General features: G+C 35.6%; 1 protein-coding gene across 2 annotated transcripts in view; it reads left to right on the forward strand.

The window, feature by feature from the left end:
* The first annotated feature begins 212 nt into the window (after positions 1-212).
* Positions 213-21,457, forward strand: part of LOC128864305 (uncharacterized) — a 173,064-nt gene continuing 151,819 nt past the window's right edge. The window contains exon 1 of one of the 2 annotated variants that reach the window (XM_054103906.1): positions 213-645. The gene's annotated coding sequence lies outside the window, so the exon portion shown is untranslated. The remainder of the gene's footprint in view (positions 646-21,457) is intronic. The other variant, XM_054103907.1, reaches the window with a different exon arrangement.

The following is a 21,457-nucleotide window of genomic DNA, read 5'->3' on the forward strand; positions in this document are numbered from 1 at the left end:
GCACTCGATTTTTCGTCAGTCTGTCGCGAGTATTCAACGAAACGAAAAGTTGTTGCTGCCACTTTTGTTGCCGCTTCAGCGCAAATGCATATCGATCAAAATCGAATTGAAACGATCGAGTTGAAAAAATTGTTTTTGTTTAAAATTGAAAATGCAAAAATGTAACGCGTAGCTGAAAGAGATCGTGTTGCTCTTTTCGTAATTTTTCAACGAATTTCGAGTACTTTTTGGTGTTGCTAAACAAAAAAAAGAAGAAGAAGAAAAAAAAAAAATATAACGTTAGAGATTTCATACAGTGAAAAGTATTTTAATAAAAAAAATTGTAGTAAATAAAAATATTTCAACAAAATAGCATTTCATAGAATAAAAAATGGTAAAATACAAAATATGAGAAAACAAGAAAAATAAATAACAGCCTCCGATATATTGAGTTACTACTACATATGCAACAACAACAACAACGGCCTACGGCGCATTTTAATTAAATGGAAATATTTTGCCGGAAATGATTATTACGTTTTTAATAGCTTTCCAACTTTGTGAAAATTGTGCATTGTTTGAAATCTTATTTGTTGCATGAAAAGCTGAGAGATAAACCAAAGGGGAAATAATTAAAATCTGTGCAGTGAAGCAAAACTTTCAAGGGTATAATATTTGTGTTCATTGCAATTTTATTATAATTTTTCTAATTTTATTTTATTACATTCAATGCCTATGATGTCACGTCTCGCATCCGGTTTCTAAATTTAAATTGCCTTTTTTTTCTTGACGTAGTAAAAATTTCCTTTTTGCTTTTCAGCGCAAATCATGTTTTAATTTTTATCAATTTTTTTCACGAACAAAAGCGGATTTATATCGAATCACGATTTTAGAAGTAAACATGAAAATAAAACAGGTCTACGAAATCATGCACACAGCTGGAAAAATGCCCTCCAGCAACGGCAGCCAACCGATCGACCTGAAGGGGTGAGCAAAAACGGCAACGCAGAACTGCTGAAGATGAAGCTGAATGAAAATCGTGTTTTAAATGCATATTTTGCGTTGTTGCGCACACAAATTTTAAATTCCCGTGATTTAAGAGTTCAAGTGACGAACTTTTTTTTTACACTCCTTTCATTCTTTACCTTTACTGCATAAATTTCGCGCGCACCTTTCAAATTCTTCGCTTTGCATTCATTTGCGTTCCCTATTTTCGCCACTTTTGCTTTGCTCTCTATTCCCATTCTCGTTTGTTTTACTACTTATTTAGGATTTGCTCAAGCTTCAGTCTTATTTACGCTGCTTTAGTTTTGTTCGGCGCAAAACGGCAGCTTACCATTTCGTGCTCATTAAATTTCATCCACCGGCCAAAAACTGAAACAACCGACTGCCACAAGCCCGCAGATTAGGATACTGCCCCGATAGTCGAACAGGCGCGGTGTGTAAAACATACCGGCAACAAAACGCTTTTGGCATTTTAAGTCGGTTGGCATTTAAGTCGTTTCCCATATGCAGATATGTGTGTATGTATTTGTGTGCACTTACAGACGACCAATGCTTGTGCTTGCATACATTCATATACCTTTTTTTACATACGCACATACACTTATATTTACACTTATTTATGAATATACGACAAAATCGCATGCGAACTTAGCGGTTTAGAGTTTGGCTTTTAACTCAATTTTCTGACACGTTTCTCCTGCGTTTTCTGAATCGAATTTGCAAATTCTTAAAATTCCAATTCCATATTCACAAAGTTGCTTGCTTTGCTGTTGCTAACTGCCATGCAAGCGTACCTACATATTGTTGTAGTTGGCTTTGTATTTTTTTTTGACAAATTCAGTTAACTATATTACTTTGAATGCTAGAATAAGCCAGCGTTTAGTGCTGATAACTTTGGACTTTGGAAACGTATTTTTCTTTTTTTCACTTTTCCTCGACACCTATAATTCGCAATATCAGCACCAATTACATTCTGAGTTACGTCATAAGCTAAACATAAATTGATTGCTTAAATTGAGAGGAAATTAATTTTGAGCTGTCTTGGCTGACTTCTTTGTGATTTGTCAAAAATTTACTGAAATTAGCTGCGCGATCAAAACAAGGCCAACAGCAGGTGGCAGTATTTTCTTTAATTGGCTTAAATGTTTGTTTTCAACAGCAGAACGTAATACCTTTTATGACAAAAAGTTGTGCGTGGTGAAAGACAATAAACAGAATTGGCCCAAAATATTTACGAAATGCCGTGTAAAGGGCAATTTGAAATGGTTATTTTGAACTTTGTAGCTTCCATAATTGGCGTGGTCGTGTGAACATATTTTAGCGCGTATTTTTTACAGTTGTGGGAAGTATTATAAAATATTTAGTGGCATCTACTGTTTCTTGTTTTAGTTTATAGTAGACGAAAATGTAAAGAAAAATGAGCCAATGAAACTTTTTAAAGTATTTTTGTTCTACTTTTTTAAGTCAAACAATTTCTCTGAGGTTCTGCAAGTTAACCAAAAGGTGGAAGGAGCTTCGAAAGCTCGAAAAGTATTAGTTTACTTGGTGCTAAGGCTTAGCTGTGCGCTAGGTTAGGTAATTTTAGAAAATCGCTGATTTCCAGAGTACTGAGATCTTCCAGTTCACTAAAGGTGGACAGACCTAAATGGTAAATCTCCGTCTGGCTAGAGCAGGACAATGGCTCAGGAGGTGCGAGTTCATCTCCTCTTCCAGACAACTTCTGCAGAAGTCATGCGTTTGCCAAAGATGGGCGTTCAAATGTTGGCTAAGCAGAGATTCCGTGCGTTTCGCATTGGGAGTCGGCCACAATTGACCAAAAATAAAAGAAATATAAAAAAAATTAAAAAAACATAAAAAAAAATAAAATAAAATAAAAAAAATAAATTAATTAAAAAAATTAAATTAAGCCTATACAGAAGAAATACAAATAAAAATAAAAAATATTCAATAACAAATAATAAACAAAAAAAATTTAAATATGAATGTACATATGTAAAAAGAATTTTAAAAAATTTAAAAGAAAATTGGTTATTGAATTTAATAAATATAAATAAAAAAATTTAAAAATATAAAAAAATTACAAAAACTAAAAAAATAAAATGTTTAAATAATAAAACAAAAACAAATAAATAAATAAATAAAAAAAAATCCAAATTAAAGAAAATATATATATAAAAAAAGTAACAAATATGAAATGAAATATAAAAAATATGAATAAATAAAAGAACTTAAAAATTTATACAAATATGAATAAATTAAAAAAAAATTAAAAAAAGTTTAAATAATAAAAACAAGATAAAAAAATAGATGATTATATAAAAACAAAAAAACACTAGAAATAAGAAAAATTAAAAATTGAAAAAAATAAAAAAAAATTAAATGAAGAATAATAAATTAAAAAAAAAATAAAAAATATAAAAAAATAAATGAAGAAAAATAAATTAAAAAATAAAAATAAAAAATATAAAAAAATTAAAAAATAAAAAAATATGAAATAAAATAAATTTACCTGCACTTCCCAGCACTTTTCAGAGTAATTATGGGAATAGATCAGATCTAATCAGCTCTAATAGCATCTCTACAGCAATACTAAGCTTTAAAAAATTTAAATCACCAGGTCCTGACAACATCATTCCAGCAGAACTTCAAGAAGGACTAGAAATTCTACTGCCTTGGTTAACCAGGATCTTTAACAAGTGTTTAAATCTGTCTTATCTTCCGACAATTTGGAAGAAATCGAAGGTAGTATTCATTCCGAAAACGGGGAAGCCTTCACACTGTAAACCAAACGACTTCAGGCCCATTAGCCTAACCTCTTTTTGCTTAAAGGCTTTTGAAAAAGTCTTAGATGAGCAAATCAAAACCCAACTTGATACTAAGTTGATCTCAGAGGCACAACATGCCTACACTAAAGGGAAATCGACTGAAACGGCACTTCATTCACTGGTGCAAACAGTGGAAACTTCCCTTCACAATAAGGAGTACTCTCTTGTCGCATTTATGGACATAGAAGGTGCTTTTAATAATATTGAACCCAACGCTATTTTGTCTGAAATTGCCAAATTGGGTATTAATTACTCCATCCGAAAGATGATCGAACAAATGCTCCAAAATAAAATAATCACTTTAGAGCTTGGGTTAAGCCGCATGAGAATGTACGCCGTCAAAGGCACTCCTCAAGGCGGAGTACTTTCACCCCTTCTCTGGAATCTCGCTGTAAACAATTTGCTTCGAAATCTCATGAGCTCATGCAACGCTCAATCAATATTCTGTCAAAATGGTGCACCGAGTGCGGACTAAATGCGAATCCAGCAAAGACAGATCTTGTTCTCTTCAATAGGAAACAACAATCTCCTCCACTGCAAACAATAACCTTAAAAGGGGAATCATTACTCCTATCTGATTCAGCTAAATATCTAGGAGTTATTCTAGATAGGAAGTTGAGTTGGAAATTGAACATCGAAAACAGATGCAAAAAAGCTTTCATAGCTCTTTATACTTGCAAGAAAGCTATAGGCAAAACCTGGGGTTTTTCACCTCGGATCATTTATTGGATATATACCTCGATCATCAAACCGATACTCTTCTACGGTGTGGTTGTATGGTGGACAGCACTCGAAAAACGGTGTAGAGTAGCCACAATTGATCGAGTTCAAAGAACAGCCTGCCTCCTGATAACAGGATGCTTAAGTACAACACCTACTAAGGCTCTAAATACGTTGCTTCACTTGTTCCCTATCGATCTGGCTGGCAAAGCGATTGCAGCGAAAGCAGCGACACGCATGAATGCTATATCGAAATGGAATAAGTATCTTGGCCATTCGGCCATACTGAACAGGAACACTGTTATCTCTTCTGACACAGACTATCATGTAAGTCTTCCATCACCACCCTTGCTATTCTCCTGTTCACTCCCAACTAGGGAAGAATGGAAGACAAATCTAACCGAAATCAATGGCCCTCTGACTATATATACAGATGGTTCAAAACAAGACGGCAAAGTGGGATTTGGAATCTTTTCCAATTCCCCTCACATCAATCTATCATTTAGATTACCCGACTACTGTAGCGTATTCCAAGCGGAAGTATGCGCTATCTGGTATGCTGCGAAAACTCTCTTAGAAAATAGAATATCACTAGAGGATATCCGCTTTTTCACCGACAGTCAAGCGGCCGTTCGAGCACTCAGCTCCTCTTATACCCACTCAGATGTGGTTCGATCCTGTCTCTTATCTCTTAACGAGATAAGTGTTCAGAATTCTGTCCAAGTTATCTGGATACCGGGTCACAGTGGATTCGAAGGTAACTGCAAAGCTGATGAGCTCGCAAGAGCCGGAGCTGCGCAATCAAATGTTAGTAACTTACCCACAATCCACATTCCGCTCTCAACATGTAAATTGCTCATTGATCGAGAATTTCACATCATTGCTGATCGGAGGTGGAGAGTGGAAACTACTTGCGTTACGACCAGACAAATCTGGCCATCCTACAATCTGAAACAGACGAAAACCCTTATAAGTCTTTCGAAACACGAACTAAGGCATATAATATCTCTTATCACCGGCCACTGCCTGTTGGGCACTCACGCACGTCGGCTCGGGGTTCCTCAGAACGACCTGTGCAGATACTGCGAGGACGAAGATGAAGAAGTATCGAGTAGACATTTGCTGTGCAGTTGTCCCGGTCTAGCCAGAAGTCGCCTCGCTCTTCTTGGCTCTCCAACAATTGACAATCTTTCAGTACTCTCGAGCCTGAAAATCGAATCTCTCATCAAATTCTCGAAACGAATTAATATCTTTGACCAAAATCCACAATAAAAATCTCGGTTAGGTGGGGAAATCATGTAACATAATGAGCTCTAGGGCAACACAACGGACCCAACTTGCGGTCTATGTGGCACTCCGATGCGGGGTCACCCTTAAACCAACCAACCAACCAACCAAATAAATTTAAAAAAATTAAAAAATAAATAAATAAATAACAACCAAAAATACAAAAAAAAAAAACAGAGGAAAAAAATTAAATAAGGTATAATAAATTAAAAATAAAAAATATATAAAAATTTTCAAAAGTAAAAAATATAAAAAAAATATAAAACAAAACAAATTAAAAAAAATTAAATAATAATAAAAAAATTTAAATATAAAAAATATAAATGTAAAAGGAATTGATCGAGAATTTTACAGCATTGCTGATCGGAGGTGGCGAGTGGAAACTACTTGCGTTACGACCAGACAAATCTGGCCATCCTACAATCTGAAACAGACAAAAACCCTTATAAGTCTTTCGAAACACGAACTAAGGCATATAATATTTCTTATCACCGGCCACTGCCTGTTGGGCACTCACGCACGTCGGCTTGGGGTTCCTCAAAACGACCTGTGCAGATACTGCGAGGACGAAGATGAGGAAGTATCGAGTAGACATTTGCTGTGCAGTTGTCCCGGTCTAGCCAGAAGTCGCCTCGCTCTTCTTGGCTCTCCAACAATTGACAATCTTTCAGTACTCTCGAACCTGAAAATCGAATCTCTCATCAAATTCTCGAAACGAATTAATATCTTTGACCAAAATCCACAATAAAAATCTCGGTTAGGTGGGGAAATCATGTAACATAATGAGCTCTAGGGCAACACAACGGACCGAACTTGCGGTCTATGTGGCACTCCGATGCGGGGTCACCCTTAAACCAACCAACCAAAAGGAATTTACAAAAATTGGAAAGAAAATTAGTTATTTAATTTAATAAATCAAAAATAAAAAAAATAAAAAGTGTGAAAAAATAAGTAATAAAATGTTTAAATAATTAAAAAAAAAAAAAAAATATAAATAAATAAAAAAATTTTAAAACATATAAAAATGGAAATATATAAAAAAATAACAAATATGAAATAAAATATAAAAAATATGTATAAATAAAAAGACTTAAAAATATATACAAATATGAATAAATTAAAAAAAAAATTTAAAAAAGTTAAAAAAAACCATAAAAAAAGATGAATATATAAAACCGAAAAAAAATAATAAACAAATAAATAGATAAATAAAAAAAATTTAAAATTGAGAGAAAAAAATTAAAATGTGAAAAAAAATTAAAAAAACACAAAGGAAAAAATTTAGATAAGGAATAATAAATTAAAAAAAATTAAAAACATAAAAAATAAAAAATTTAAAAATATAAAAAATATGAAAAATATGAAATAAAACAAATTAAAAAAATAAATCAATAAATAAAAAAAAATTTTAATTTGAAAAAAAAAAATTAAAAGCAAAGGAAAAAAATTAAATAAAGAATAATAAATTAAAAAAAAAAACTAATTAAAAAAAAATAAAATAACAAATAATAAATAAAATAACATTCCCTCAATTATTATTATTGAACAAATTTCGCTTGCCCGAAAGGTTCAACACCACGAGTATGAGAATAATAAAGGTGGACAACGCGTTCCATCATGGCGGAACGTGCATACTAAACAGCCGTCCAACTCTTTGTACAACGTGTGGATACAACGGTTGGAGCGTGTATATCCTACATTAGAATGTTATACCTTTTTGGACAGTTCAAAATTCATACTGGTTTGTAAAATAAATCGCAAAATAGTTGCAATACCAAATTTCTTTGTTTTATGGAGGTGAAGTATTCCTATTATTCCATTTCTAACTCTCGTGGCTTGGTTCAAATTTTATCGATGATTTGTATTAGGGTGGGTCACCTGTGACTTAAAACAGAAATCCAAAAATAACAGAAATAAAAAATCGCACCCTCGCGCTAACATTTAAAAAAGAAAAAAAAAAATGCTTTTTAAAATAATCTCGAAAACGCTTAAGCTCTACACAAATTAATCAGAATTTTCTTCATTAAAAATATTCTTAAGTATCTAGCACGGCTTTTCCAATAGCCCTATAAAATCGAGTTTTAAGGCATTGAAGGCAACTGCTTCAAAATATCTACTGAAACTGAAAAGTTAAGAACGCACATCTAAACGGTTCACTGTTGCTTTCCAGGACGAATCCACGTCATGTTTAATTTTGGAGTGTCAGTGTCTCAAGGATGATATAATATAAGGTTGCACCTTCCGAATTCGCTCTGTCGCCAGAACCCGATGCCGAACAAACAAAAGAAAGGGGTAGGCGAAAGCAAACCCAAGAAATTATATACACACACTTTCTTGCCATGGCGTCATCCGCATAAAATAAATAATTGCCGCATACACCTCTTCCCCTATTTCTGCTGTGTGTTTTGATGGAGGGACCTACAGTTTCAAGCCAACTCCGAATGGGAGATATTTTTTTTATGAGGAGCTTTTTCATGACGGCAAATTGCATAAAAACGCAAAAAACTGTATTTGGAGGCTTTATATTCATTTGTGCTTCCATAGTTTAAATGTCACAAATCACAACATTACCAAGCCATTCACTGAATTTTCACAAACTTGAAATTTCTTCTTACTCCGTTTGTTTGTTTTGTATTGAGAAGCCATCTGATGTCAGACTAGTCAAAATGGCAAAAACTAAAGTATCTGTTTTGGGAAGACGGCCCCTTCAGTATTGAATTCGCCGTGAAAGTGCCCAGCTTGTTTGTTGTTACCCTATTTTTTTTTTTTGTTTACATTCTCATTGAAATTTTGACATTAAAACCACCAAATTGCCAAAAACTAAAAGTACATTTAAATGTGTTTTTTTGCTCTAGCGTAGTCGCCTTCCATGAATTCGCCTTGAAACTTTCATTTGAAAATGAAAAAGATTCTATTTAAAAAGCACAAAAGAAATTAAAGCTACTAAACATTTTATGAACAAAGAAATTTAAATCACCAACTTTACGATGACAAGAAACAAAATTGTTTTTCAGTTATTTGGTTAGTTTACTTTATGCAAATAACTTCTTAAGTCGTTCCGAATCAACGACTGAGTTTTTTTAAAACTGTGTCAACAATATGAACTTTCACTTGAAAAACCCGATCTACCTATGTGTGATGTGTTAGCAATCATTTGCATACGATTTTTCATTTGCTTTCATCTCTGTGCGCTGCTTCCATTTCTTATGTATTTGTTTTCACAATTAAATTGTAATGAATATTTCTACTACCATCAAATACAAATTACTTTTACCGATTTGAAGGCTTCCGACGTTTGATTGCCGCGATCAACAATTTCTTTTTGTTTTTGTTATTGCCATTATTTGTAGAGGTGTTTTCCCGCCAATGCGTTTGTTTGTGTATGCAAGTAGCTGTGTTATTGTCTTAAAATTTTTCTTTCTTGGATTGTTATTGTAGTTTTTGTCTCTTTTTGTGCTAACTGTATTTCTGCAGCCGCAGTGGTGCTATTGGCGATGGCATCAGCTGTTCACTAAAGCGATGTGCACAAATGCATGTATGCCAGCCTCATGGTGTGTATGAAGTAGTACTGCATACTCACTAATCCTTTCATGCACACTCACTACTAATTTCAGTTCATATTGCAGATTTATTTGTCTGTATGTGTAACATAATTCTAGTAGCTGCTGCCAAAGCAATTCCAAACAGTCACCTTTTTACATCATATTTCAACAATATGCATATCTCCATATCTCTACCCCTACATTTACTTATGCACTTTACGAATAGGAGACAGCTTATGCGTGGCTGCACTACTTCTCCATGCAGCATCGTGAAACCCGAATGCACTTAAAGGCACTTGTTTGAATATATATTTGTGTTGTTGTTTTCTGTATAGTAGCAGCTCTTCCCCAACTGAAGCTACTATCTGTATATACATACATACATATGCATGTAATTTCTATTCATTTGCCCAAATTAGCATTAAAATGTCGCTGAGTGCCACTGTTTGCTTGATTAGTTTGACTCACGGCTGGCTTGCACTTTCCGTTGTCGGGGCTTTTGTTGAATCGTTGTGGAGCAGAGCATGGCAGAGAGGCGGCAAAGTGCACTGAGTGTATGCACACTTTCAAATAGAACTCAAGTGGTCATAAATTTAAATAAAAATTTGTTTATTGTCAGCCACGAGCTGCCTCGACCTATCGTCCCGACCCGCAACCATCTGTTCTCATTGCTGCTTTGTTTTTTGTTTATGCTCATCAACTTTCTGTTTTCATAAATTTTATGACCAGTATTAAGTACGACGACAATTTCCTTTTGAGCCAGAGACCCCATTAAACCGTCTTCTAAGCGCCTCTCTTGTATGAGTTCAGTCAATTGAAGGTACCAGTAATATAATTCTAGCATTAAAATGAAATCACTCAAGCTTGGTGTAAGGTGTTTAACTAGAAAGAGAACAATTGAATTTTTTATAACATTTGACGCTTTGACGAGTTCATTTTAGAGCAACTTCTTTCATTTTGTGTTTTAATTGCGCCATTGACAAAAAAAACTTGTTTTGCTAGTACTGGATTTTAATAAATTTCAGTGTGGCGACTACGCTTGCGTTTTTAATATTTTTGTTTTGTAAGAAAAACGAGTTTCCAATTAATTTCAGTTTCCTAAAAAATTTTTCTCTAAGAATACGTATGAAACTGGAAATTTTGTTTGTTATTCGAAATGCTAGAACAAAGTTTATTTAAAGAAAAAACTTTTTAGTTACGAATTATTTTCATGCCTCGCAAAACACAAAATGTTCATATTTTCAATCGCACCACTCATCTGGCAAATGCGTCTAAAGCAAGTAGTACTTAGCAGGAGCCAAGTTTGGTGAAGAAGCGGCATAGGGGAAACATTATCAGCTAAGCTTTCCTACCCTTTGTATGGCACACTATACCCATGGTGAAAAGATTTTTAAGGTTTGGTCCAAGGATGATAGATTTACCAGGATTGGCCAATAGCTGTGTGTGAGGGGAACTTCAGCTGTAACCTCACGGGCGTGCTTCGGCACGCTGAATTCTGCACGATCATTTCACATTTATTCACTCACTCGTACAATTATTCGTGGTTCAGGCAGCAAGAAAGCATCATAAATGAAGGCTGAGTTGATTTTCTTCGTATATCATTAACACAATCACAGTTTTTTTTCACACCCCAGTTAGTAGGCGCATCAGCAGATTCAGTCAAATTCGCTTAGAGCAGGATAACGCTGATCAACTAATCATCCCTGCCGTTCCTATATGGAACACTATACTTGGGGTACTGTTACGCTCTCACTCATCAATGAAAATGACTTTGTGTGTACTCTTTTCATCTTTGCGATATTTTTGGGCCGAGACATAGCACAATTCGATTATTTGTTGAGGTTACCTTTGATTTTAGAAGCTCAAAGCACTGGATGCATATCGTCGTATTTGCTGTACAAAAATAGGTGTTGCTGTAAGAAATTGGTGATGTTGTCAAATGGTGTGTGAATTCCGGTTTCACAGGTAAACACCTGGTATAATTGAATTATATCAATTATACATTTTTTTAGTCCCATTAGTAGTTTTTTCCGCTTCCATTGGACAGGTATGGTCATGGCCGTGGTTTAGCTTAACATAGCTTACACTTCCTGTACCACCGGTCACCGGGTACTATTTGTGTCTTTGTGCTTATAATGATAACATGCGTATTTATGTGTGCGTGTGTGACGAGTATAGCGAAATGCAATTATCACAATTACTTAAGCAGCTTGGCCATGTTAAATATGCGGTGGCTCTCTACGCTCACCCGCATTGCAGCCACAGAGTAAAAGCAATACTTCGCCACATAAACTCAATCACTGCTCGGCGGCAGTATCCAACAGTGGCAATGTTGTCAACATCACTATGACATATGTAGTTGTTGTTGTCTTTATTCACCTGATGGAGCTGCGCTTTATTCAAATATTATACATATTTACTTTGCGCTTGTACCTGTTTGTGGCACGTGCATCATTAAATACATAGAAAAATGCATATCAAAATAAAAATAGCACAAAAAAAATTGCTTAAAAATATTCATTTTTATTAACTGTTATACTGGTATTGTGGACATGTGTTGGACATTAAATGCTGGAAAAAATGCCTGCTGTGTCGCGTACGCGCCGCAATTAAATGGTTAATTTAGCTTTGTTTGCTGCATTTCAATGAACTAAATGGCCAATTATTGCTGACTGGTCATGTAATATCCACTACATATATTTGCGACGCAGGTGTAATGACGCAATGCTGCTCATATGTAAGCAAATGGAAAGAGAGCAATGTGGCAAATATTTTAGTACTAGTCGCTCGTTTGCTGGAAAAGCATCATAACTCAAAAGATTGAAAATCCAATAAACGACTTCTGTTTGCAATTTACTAAGAAGATTCAAAGAATTTCGAAGATTGAGCTTGAATATTATAATAAGTGTACGAATTAGAAATGAAGGTGAAAATAGGGTTTTCTAAAAAAATAAGAGCAATATTACACCAATTTTCTTAACAGAACGTGATTTCAGTTCGGAAAATAAATGAGAGGAAGAAAAAGCAAAGGTAGTGCAAAACCAAGCATGAGCCTCGCTGGAAAGTATGGCATCAATTAAGAAGCTGGAGAGGATCGAACGGTCTGCCCTCATTGGAATCAGTAGGGCGCTTCGGACCTCTCCTAATCCAGCACTGAACACTTAGTTGAATGTGGGACCCGGGGATATTGCAGGAAAAACTCTCTGGTATTCGTAAAATTTTGAGTTCATCCCCATGGTGCTGGATCATTGTACACCCTCGCTATGTCCGAGCGGAATTTTTTCAATTAATATTCTCTCAAGGCAGGAGTGGGCGGTGTGCAACATTTGGAGGCAGGGCATGGCAAACATGTTCCCGGATAGCTCTAAGTTGGACGGAAAAATTGGCGTGGGAGTATTCTGCGAGTAGCTCCTCATCAAGCTCAAATTTACATTTCCGGACTACTGTAGTGTTTTCCAAGCGGAGGTAGCCGCAATTAAGGAAGCAGTCGACTAGTTGCTCACTTCGGTAATTACCGTTAAGGAAGTAAATATCTACTCCGATAGCCAATCTGCAATTAGGGCCTTGGGCTCGCTGTTTGTACGTCCGAAATTAGTCACGGAATGCCTAAATTCTCTCTCCATTGCATCCGAATACTTCATTCTGCTTCGCGCACATAGCTGCATAGAGAGAAACTGCTGGGATGATGAGCTGATCAGACAGGGGATCTTGGAGACGATTTCATCGCACAATGAGAAGATTGGGGTTCTCTTGAGAATTTGTGGTCTGCTCCTAGAAAGATGAGCCTCGCGTTAGCTCACCCTGCGCTGGGCTAGTGCGCAAACTTGCAAAATCGAGAGATTTTTCTGGCTACGCGTAGATCGGGGGCGCTCGAGGGCACTTCTAAGGTTAACAAAGCCGTAGCACTCGAATTTGGTAAGTATTCTTACCAGATTTTGTCCGTTGGGTGTCCATACGGTGAAACTGGGGGATTGCCTTAAGCCCTTCCTGCAGAAGCTGCCTGGAGGACGAGGCTGGAATTATCGCAGCACCTTCTTCTAAGCTGTCCTGCTGTCCTGCACATCTGGTGAAACTCATTAGTAGCTTGAAGCGGTTAATACAAATACGTAATTAACCACTGTTGGTCATCATCCTCTCATTCAAATCTCCTTCGTCCTTTTTCCACCTATCTGGTTCTTTTCCTTTCCCTCTTCCACTGTATGGTATCAAAACGGACAAATATTTAATATTTGTCCAAGTGGACCCTCGTAAGGGTAGTTATTTATCCTGACCTAACATAACCCCGACTTCCTTGATTTAAATAAATGCCGAAGACAAAGAAATATACCAATCTGACTGAAACTTGTTGTGTGTTCTTCCAAGAGATGTTGCTAACTAAACATAACCTCGATACGTGCTAGTAGTGCCTTCTCTCAGCCTTGCACGGACTTTTAAAACGACCCTCGTATATACAATATTTAAAAATAAATATAAATATATCTGTAAACTTTAGGCATAACAACTTATGTGACTTTAACAGGTTTCGCTTTAAGGTCTATAGATTCTGATTTATTATAGGAAAATATAGTATTTTATTCAACTTTTAAGATGCACTTACACTGAAGCTACGGCCACTAATCAGTAATTGTTGAAATATTTGAATAAAAGCAAGTAATTTAGTGACAGGCAGAAAAAAGTGCACAGTCGTCTTAAATGCTTTTATCAAAAATGCAGTGATATACTGAGGTGTCGTGGCAACGAGAAATTCTCTCGAAGTAATTTGACGCCCACTTCAAACCTGGTATCTGCAAGTAATATCAGCACTTAGGATGAGCCAGGAGGGAACATTTTAAAGGCTCCCGCAGTGGTTATTTTCTTTCCTTATACGCGGTGCACAATAAAGTCGGGCACTCAAGGTTCAATATTGATTCGCTCATAAAACTCATACCTCAACGCAGGCAGTGTTTTTAGCTAACAGTTTGAAACACTTCGTTAATTTGAGACGAACATAACATTGCGAAATTGATACGCGGCTACTTTGAAACACTAATGACACTTAAATTTCTCTAACACTGCGAGTGCGTCAAATGCGAAGGTGGTTGAACCTTTAGCAAGCCATAATGATTTTCGATTAAATTAAAATTGTCTTGATTAATGATTTTCAGAACCCATCTGTGCAACTTTCTGTGTAGTTTCAAAAGAAATTTCTAAACAGACCGTGAAACGAACAATAGCTACTAATTTAAATAGTAATTGAATTAAGCAAATCATCGCCAACATTGTTTCACTATTTCGCTATTTCACTATTTCACCATTTCCTACTTTCATTCCATAAACCGCAAATTTTTCATGACCAGTCATTATGCTGCACACGTAATAGAGACATATGTACATATGGACAAGAACATAAGCAGCACACAGGCACATAGGATGGATCATGTGTATGTATGTATGTGCATATATTAGTTTAAAGCTCTCACCTCTTTCACAAATACTGCTTGACCGCTACGAATGCCATTTGCTAAATTCTTACAAAGTGACAAGGCAAAAATTGAAGCGTCAAATGGGGCGAAGTACACGAAATTGAGCTACTACTACTTTATTATATTTTATTTGTGGTGCAGTAAATTGGATTGTCTCGAGATTAGCCCAGAACTAGCCCATTTCGGAGCGTTTCTAGTACGCACCTAATCCTCTAGAAATTCATTAAATTGTCTGCTCAAAGTAAACCTTATGTAGACTTAATTAAAATGTTGTTTATACGAGCAACGCTTAGATGATTGTGGCGCTGCTGAGTTGAAACCCACTCTGCATCCGTTTTGCTTTGCATTTTGTTTTGTTTTGAAGAGAGTCACGACATGGGCAGCGTATGGTTGTGTATTTGAGTGCACTGTATTTTGAGACGATGGCATCTTTACTACTTTTCAGCACACCATTGGACGACACATAGCGAAGCACCGACTGCTAATCAATTCTCTACACCTATGCCCGGAAATTGTGTAAGTAAATAAGTGGCTTGCGGTAACCCATCGCATTGTTGTGACTTCACATGAACGGTTTGTGAAGAAGAATTAAGAACGTCAAAAGGTAACTGACCAACGAAAATTGATGATTGCACGAGCATCGCAGTGAGATGACTATAATGATCACATTCATTATAATAAATTTGTGGAAAAGCTTGAAATTATGATGTTTCGCAAAACACCTTTGAATTAGAGGCACTGAGTAGTTTGTTGTTCTTTTTATAAATTAGTTGAAATGAGTTGTGAATTTTCAATTTGACTGAGTGGAGAAAACTGGAAAGGAAAAAAACAAACTCTTAGAGCAGTTGTACTTGTGTTAGATTTATTTGGTTATGGCTGAGTTCAACGCTGCTTTTGCGTTTCGCTACGCCATCTTTCTATGACAATACCGCGTGTAAATCATTTTGTGTATGCGAGTACGTACTGTCAGCGTCAAAAGAAAGTGTACTCGAGATTTTGACAAATATTCACAATTTTTTTTTTGTTTTTTTTTTTTTATTTTTGCTTTTTGTTTTTATTTTTTTTAATATGTTTTTTTATACGTATAAACTATACAAAGTATAGTTCATATTACAACAAAGGCCATATAAGGCAAAGTTTGAAACTTTTTATATTTTATTATAAAAATTCGGCAAATTTGAATGAAAATTCCAAACTTTTTTGGAAATATTCTAGGTATGCAGCTTTATAGCCCATTCAATTTTAGAATTATAAGTGAAAACTTTAAGGGGCTTAAATTTTGCGCTGATTTTTGAAATTTATTTATTCAATATTCGCGAGGAGTTTCGACAATTTTGTTTTTTGCTGAGGTGTTGCGCATTTTCTGCCATAAACAAAATATCGTGCCTTGTGCTCAACAAAGGCCATGTAATGAAAAGTTGCAAAATTCGTATTTTTTATTTATGAAAATGCGGCAAATTTTCCATCGAATTTTCATTAACTTTTTTTTTTTGTGCTTCAACATTAGTATATAAGGGGTTTTTCAATAACGGCGGGTAGATGTTGAAATGGAATAAAATGGCGTTTGCTGTGTGGCACGTAGCGCCGTCCTGCTGGAACCACATGTCGTCTAGGTCCATATGGTTCAATATGGGCCATAAGAAATTGGAAGGGTCACCACGTCTACCGAAAAATGGGCGCAATGCGCGCAACGTTTGCGTTAATGAACACTCATTTTGATAATAAAGTTTTATCATTTGAACGTGCTGTTCAATCGTGTAACTTGCCATGATGATTTGGCATAAACAACTGAATAATAAACAAAAGATTTGACAGATGTCACCAAAACAAAATGGCTGCCACAGGGCGCCAAAATCGACCCGCGCCAATTGAAAAACCATTTACAACAAGAATGATTTTAACATGAAAGTTTCTTAATCTAAATTTTTTTCAAATTTTGTAGTCAGAATATTTGGAAATATTCTGGGTATGCAGTTTTATATGCGGTTTAATTTTAGTATTATAACAAAGTGAAAGCTTTAACTAGCTCAAAATTTGCGTTGATTTTTGAAATTTTTTTAATTCAATATTCGCGTGAATTTTTGAAAAAATTTTATTTTCTTCGCTGAGAATTCGTGCCGTGTATACTTTTTTTAACTCGAACTGTATATAGTAGATATATTTAAGCTTTATTGCTTTTTCTTGTTGCCTCATTTTTTCATTCTCTGCTACTGGTATAACCTATTATAGCAAATTCATCACTGAAGGTAAAAAGAAATACAGAAATTAAGCTAACGAACGGAATTTGTGGTAAGCAGAAAATGTAGGGAAGCGTTCAAAGATACACAAATATGTAAATATCTTTGTCTAAATCAAAATAAAATGTACAGCACATATTGATAAGTTTTGGCTATTTATTTATTTTGTAATTTCAATTATTTCTTATAAAAATATTTTTTTTATAAAAATAAAATAATATTTTTTTTATAAAAATATTTTTTTTTATTAAAATAATTTTTTTTTAAATAATTTGTTTATTAAAATAATGGTTTTTTTTGAAAATAATGTTTTTGTATAAAAATAATGTTTTTGTATAAAAATAATGATTTTTTATAAAAATTATTTTTTTATAAAAGTAATGGTTTTATAAAATATAAAAATATTTTTTTTATAAATATATAGTTTATACTACAAAAAGAACCATATAAAGCAAAATTTCGAATTTTGTAAAAATTCGATAAAATTTTAAAAAATTCGGCAAATTTTCATGAAATATTCGAGCTTTTTACTTAGAGTTAGAAAAATTCTAAATAATTTTCTAGTATGCGGTTTTATACATCAATGAACTTTATTTAGTAAAGAGTGGTTAAATTTCAATGGCCGATGTTGAATGTGAACCACACCTAAACGTCAACGACACCATTGGTCTTCTTTCTTTGGGCTTATTTGAAAGAAAAAGTGTACGTCGATAAGTCAGCAACAATTCAAGAGCTAAAGGATCAGATATTTCGACACATTAACGGTATAGAACCTTAATTATACCTCAGCGTCATCGAAAATTTGGACCATCGGATGGAGGTGTGCCGCCGAGGCCGCGGTAGCCATTTGGCTTTGGCGATATTTTGTTCCATACGTAATTGAGCCATACCAATATTATCATAATAAAGAGAAATGACAATAATTTGCTAAAAAAATTGTAATAGGACTATGAATAAGTTCGTGCGGTTTTTTTCGAAATTTGAAACTTTATTGACGTAAAATGGTTACAAATTTAATATTCAAAATATTGTCCATCGCTTACTACTACTTTTTCCCATCTTTCTGGCAATTCACGGATTCCCTTTGTGAAAAATTCGGTCGGTTTTGCCGCAATCCACGAATCGATCCATTTTTTGACTTCATCGTAATTACGGAAGTGCTGGTCAGCCAGGCCATGTTGCATCGATCGGAAGAGATAGTAATCGGATGGCGCAAGGTCTGGACTATACGGCGGGTGGGGTAGGACATCCCATTTGAGCGTTTCTAAGTATGTTTTGACCACTTGTGCAACATGTGGCCGAGCATTGTCATGTTGCAAAATAACTTTGTCGTGTCTATCGGCGTATTGCGGCCGTTTTTCTCGCAGTGCTCGGCTCAAACGCATCAATTGTCGTCGGTAGACATCCCCCGTAATCGTTTCATTCGGTTTCAGTAGCTCATAATACACAACACCCAGCTGGTCCCACCAGATACACAGCATAACCTTCAGGCCATGAATATTCTGCGCCGACGTCGATGTTGAAGCATGGCCAGGGTATCCATACGTTGCCCGACGTTTTGGATTGTCGTAATGGACCCACTTTTCATCGCCAGTCACAATTCGATGCAAAAAACCCTTTCTTTTGTGCCGTTGAAGCAGTTGTTCGCATGCCATAAAACGGCGTTCAACGTCTCTTGGCTTCAATTCATACGGCACCCAATGGCCTACCTTTCGGATCATTCCCATGGCTTTTAAACGTTTGGAAATGGTTGATTGATCAACTCCCAAAGTTTTTGCAACCTCTTCTTGCGTTTGAGCCGGATCTTGATCGAGCAATTCCTCCAATTCGGTATCCATGAACTTTGGCGGCGCACCCTCGCGTTCTTCGTCTTCCAAGCCAAAATCACCACTTTTAAAGCGTGCAAACCACTTCTGGCACGTTCGCTCAGATAGAGCATGCTCACCATAAACTTCCACCAAGATACGATGACTTTCGGCTGCTTTTTTCTTCATATTAAAATAATGAAGAAGAATTCCCCGCAAAAACACATTATTTGGCACGAAATTCGACATTTTCAAGTGTGGTAAAAATATTGTTGTTTACGCTTCAAATAAAAAACTTATACTGACGTTTGTGCCTTACGACAGTAGCTCTCCAATGAATGTTTGGAAATGTAGATCGATGGAATAATAATCAAGTTACGCCATCTGTTGTAAAACCGCACGAACTTATTCATAGTCCTATTATTTTATTCAAAATCAACACCGGCCCTTGAAACTTAACCACCCTTTATAACAAAGTACAAGTTTGAAGTGGTAAAAAAATCGCGTTGATTCTAGACACTTTTTTCTGTCGGCGGTATTGAGTGTTAAGGTATATCGACTCCGAACTGCGGATGGTTTTTTATGAGGACATTTTTGTCAAGGCAAAATACACTGGAAGTTTTGGCATTGCGTGCCATGGGGCAACATCTCTTAGAAACAACCTTTCCCATCATTCTTTTTGGTGTTTCATGGTCGAAAATACGAACCCGGGAGTTTCCGGATGGTAGCCACGTTCCAACCCACTCGGCTATGGCGGCCGCTGATTAAAGATGTACTTAATTTTTTTCTTCAATTTTAGCTTTATCTATTTAGTTAGTCTATACCTATGGGTATTCACACCTTGTTGTTGCTTTCACATGAAAATTTTTCATCAATTGAGCAGAGCCCAGAGATAGCGAACAGAAAAGTGGCGAATCGAAGGCGCCTTTTGTATTATAGTCGAAAAATGAGTTTTAAACAAAGAACAGTGATTGACTTTTGCGTTATAGTGGACTTGGTAAGTATTCTACCGAAATACACCAAATGCTTCTAAAGGCATACGATGATATTTGTTTCACCCGAACGAAAATTGACGACTATCACAATCGATTGCAATAGTCGCTTAGTAGCAACGAAGCACCAGACCTTCCGCAAAGAATATTTTTCAAATAGTATGAAATGGTCTGTGCAAATCGTTAGAGGGGAACTGAGAATTCCTCAGAAACCTATTTCTTCATAAACTCAAGCTAACAAAAGTGGCCAACATCGTTCGACTTCACCGTTATATCAAGGCAAGATATTTCGTTGGGGCCCATAAAATAAAAATACGAAAAATAAATTCCAGCATATTAAAAGCCACTACGACGAAAGTGGGTACTGGTTTGACAAGAAAAAGAATGTAAATTTTATGTAAAAAAACGATTCTTGACTCGCACAGAGTAGATTTTCCCCTGTCTAAATGTAATTAGAGAACCCTAAGATAACTGAGTATCAGTATTTTGACTGCGGTAAACTCAATTTAAAATTTATGCCACATGCCCAATGTATCCCAACAGCTTCAAAATCGACCTCATCGGCCAAGAGTTATGACCGACTTTTTGACAAAAGCGCAAATTATTTCGTTGAACCCTGTCGCCGTGTTCAATTCATTTGACCTTCGACTATTATCCATACCCGAAACTGCATTTCGTAATGAAAGGAAAACTATTCAATCCCATGATACCTCCATCTTAGTCGAAATTCTTGAAAAAGACTTAGATTGTTTGATAACTTGGAAAAACGTGCACAATTGTGTATCGAAGCAAATTCCGAAAACATGGATTAATAAATAATATTTATCACAAAATATCCACTGATTATTTCGGTTTGTTAACTTTTTTTTTTATTTTTTAATGGGAGTTGTAAGTTAGCTTAGGCTAGATTAACTTGTCTGATGGGCAATAATCTAATTTTGCCCGCCGAACTCATGTCAAAAAAGTAGCTATGCTGGTGCAAGCTTCAAATCTCAATCGTGATGTGGCTTTTAGTTCATATATGTATTAGCGAATAATTTGTTTATCTCTGCTCTGCACTGGGATACACAAAGCAAATTGGCCATAACAGCCGCTACTGTCTGAATGGTTGCTTGACTCTCAATGAAGAAATCGAAGAAGGTGACTTTGCGATTTGTTATTTTTGTATAAGCAAAATTGTAATACATTCGCACATTTGCTTTTTCCAGTGTAGGCCGTATGCAGAACTGCCTGCCTATTTGCCCGGTTGTAAGCCGGCGTGATCCTCTGCGCGGTGGCAGTACAATAGTGGCAGCTCACAGTTGCTTGTTAACACGTTACGCCATGCGGCAATTTAAAACAATAGAATTACATACGAACAGTCGCGTTCGTCACATATAATTTTGTAAAAATAAAGTGGAAGAAGAAATAAATATCGCAATAGAAAAAACTGTGTACGCAAAAAATGTACAGCCTTGGATAAAAAGTAAATTTCAAATAAAAATTTTCACACACATCTATTACGAAGGTCTAGCGTGTTGGTGTGAGTGTGAGTGTATTTGTGCATGTGTCATGTGAAAACTAAGAAAATTCGCGCACTCTGATTGTTTCTAGAAAATGGAAA

The sequence above is a fragment of the Anastrepha ludens genome, chromosome 5 (assembly GCF_028408465.1).
Source record: "Anastrepha ludens isolate Willacy chromosome 5, idAnaLude1.1, whole genome shotgun sequence".
In the NCBI taxonomy this organism is placed as follows: Eukaryota; Metazoa; Arthropoda; class Insecta; order Diptera; family Tephritidae; genus Anastrepha; species Anastrepha ludens.